Raw genomic sequence first — 3,288 nt, 5'->3', positions numbered from 1 at the left:
AATTAGATAAGGATAAATTTCAGAAACTACAACAATGGATTTGTGAACACCAATATTCCTATGTTGGTTTCCTCAAAGAAAAAAGTAATAAAAATATGTTGTTAGCAATAGTGGATTTACATTAGGAAGTAAGGTTTAAAATAAGAGATTTTAGTAAGTCAATTGAGATCGAAGATTAATTATTGAGATAATGTTTGAACTAGAAAGTCAAACTTTAATATTCTACCATGAAAAACTCGAATGTACCTGGCGCACAGAGTGGCAAGGGGCGTCATACCCTAAACTTTACAGGGGAAGTTCAGGCCCCATCCTAATGTGTCGTGTCAGCCCCTGCCAAGAAGTTTCGACAAATTTTTGTTTTCTAGATTTTCTACCCTTATTCACCTAGAATTAAATGGCTTTTTTCAAACCCTCTTAGATTTATTTACTCAACATAATTACGTGAAAATCTACTCCAAAAGTCTAAAGAACAGAGATCATTAAAAGATCCTCGCCTCCAGAACTCGACCAAAGATTTTCATTCAAGAATGAAAACAAACACCTCAAGAATTTAATCAAGAACCTCAATATACTCGATCTCATTTATGAATTTGAAAGTGAAACTCATGATTGGCGTGTGGGTGAACGGACCTAACACTATAAAAAGGTACATGCATCTTAAGATCAAACCCTTGGCGAAATCCACTGAAGATAGCAAGAATCTTGAACGCTTGAAATGTTTCTCCCTTTTTCTCCACTTGAGTCATCTCAAAACCCTAAGCGTGTTTGGAAATAACTACCATGAAAAATACTTATTTTTAAACTTTGCTTCGTAAAGTATCTCCATTTTTGTTCTCAACAAATTTTGATTACTTTTTTCTTTCAGGTTACCAACAAAGGATTGGATTAGTGTTCACCCATTGTTGAAGTTAGAAATTAGAAAAGGACAAATTTCAGAAACTACAACAATGGATATGTGAACACCAATAATCCTCTGTTGGTTTCCTCAAAGAAAAAAGTAATAAAAATATGTTGTTAGCAATAGTGGATTTACATTAGGAAGTAAGGTTTAAAATAAGAGATTTTAGTAAGTCATTTGAGATCGAAGATTAATTATTGAAATAATGTTTGAACTAGAAAGTCAAACTTTAATATTCTACCATGAAAAACTCGAATGTACCTGGCGCACACAGTGGCAAAAGGGCGTCATACCCTAAACTTCACAGGGAAAGTTCAGGTGCCCTATTAATGTGTCGTGTCAGTCCCTGCCAATAAGTTTTGACAAATTTTTGTTTTCTAGATTTTCTACCCTAATTCACCTAGAATTAAATGGCTTCTTTAAAACCCTCTTTGATTCGTTTACCCAACATGAATAAAAACAAACACCTCAAGAATTTAATCAAGAACCTCTATATACTCAATCTCATTGATGAATTTGAAAGTGAAACTAATGATTAGCGTGTGGGTGAACGGACCCGACACTATGAAAAGTTACATGCCTCTTAAAATCAAACCCTTGGCGAAATCCACTGAAGATAACAAGAATCTTGAACGCTTGAAATTTTTCTCCCTTTTTCTCCACTTGAACTCCTCTCAAAACCCTAAGCGTGTTTGGAAATAACTACAATGAAAAATACTTATTTTTAAACTTTGCTTCGTAAAGTATCTCCATTTTTGTTCTCAACAAATTTTGATTACTTTTTTCTTTCAGGTTACCAACAAAGGATTGGATTAGTGTTCACCCATTGTTGAAGTTAGAAATTAGAAAAGGACAAATTTCAGAAACTACAACAATGGATTTGTGAACACCAATAATCCTCTGTTGGTTTCCTCAAAGAAAAAAGTAATAAAAATATGTTGTTAGCAATAGTGGATTTACATTAGGAATTAAGGTTTAAAATAAGAGATATTAGTAAGTCATTTGAGATCGAAGATTAATTATTGAAATAATGTTTGAACTAGAAAGTCAAACTTTAATATTCTACCATGAAAAAATCGAATGTACCTGGCGCACAGAGTGGCAAAAGGGCGTCATACCCTAAACTTCACAGGGAAAGTTCAGGCGCCCTATTAATGTGTCGTTTCAGCCCCTGCCAAGAAGTTTCGACAAATTTTTGTTTTCTAGATTTTCTACCCTAATTCACCTAGAATTAAATGGCTTCTTTCAAACCCTCTTAGATTCGTTTACCCAACATGAATGAAAACAAACACCTAAAGAATTTAATCAATAACCTCAATATACTCAATCTCATTGATGAATTTGAAAGTGAAACTCATGATTGGCGTGTGGGTGAACGGACCCGACACTATGAAAAGTTACATGCCTCTTAACATCAAACCCTTGGCGAAATCCACTGAAGATAGCAAGAATCTTGAACGCTTGAAATTTTTCTCCTTTTTTCTCCACTTGAACTCCTCTCAAAACCCTAAGCGTGTTTGGAAATAACTACCATGAAAAATTTTAAATTTTGCTTCGTAAAGTACCTCCATTTTTGTTCTCAACAAATTTTGATTACTTTTTTCTTTCAGGTTACCGACAAAGGATTGGATTAGTGTTCACCCATTGTTGAAGTTAGAAATTAGATAAGGATAAGTTTCAGAAACTACAACAATGGATTTGTGAACACCAATATTCCTATGTTGGTTTCCTCAAAGAAAAAAGTAATAAAAATATGTTGTTAGCAATAGTGGATTTACATTAGGAAGTAAGGTTTAAAATAAGAGATTTTAGTAAGTCAATTGAGATCGAAGATTAATTATTGAGATAATGTTTGAACTAGAAAGTCAAACTTTAATATTCTACCATGAAAAACTCGAATGTACCTGGCACACAGAGTGGCAAGGGGCATCATACCCTAAACTTTACAGGGGAAGTTCAGGCCCCATCCTAATGTGTCGTGTCAGCCCCTGCCAAGAAGTTTCGACAAATTTTTGTTTTCTAGATTTTCTACCCTTATTCACCTAGAATTAAATGGCTTTTTTCAAACCCTCTTAGATTCATTTACTCAACATAATTACGTGAAAATCTACTCCAAAAGTCTAAAGAACAGAGATCATTAAAAGATCCTCGCCTCCAGAACTCGACCAAAGATTTTCATTCAAGAATGAAAACAAACACCTCAAGAATTTAATCAAGAACCTCAATATATACTCAATCTCATTGATGAATTTGAAAGTGAAACTAATGATTAGCGTGTGGGTGAACGGACCCGACACTATGAAAAGTTACATGCCTCTTAAGATCAAACCCTTGGCGAAATCCACTGAAGATCGCAAGAATTTTGAACGCTTGAAATTTTTCTCCCTTTT

The sequence above is a fragment of the Solanum lycopersicum genome, chromosome 2 (assembly GCF_036512215.1).
Source record: "Solanum lycopersicum chromosome 2, SLM_r2.1".
Lineage (NCBI taxonomy): Eukaryota > Viridiplantae > Streptophyta > Magnoliopsida > Solanales > Solanaceae > Solanum > Solanum lycopersicum.
This window is presented reverse-complemented; position numbering follows the sequence as displayed.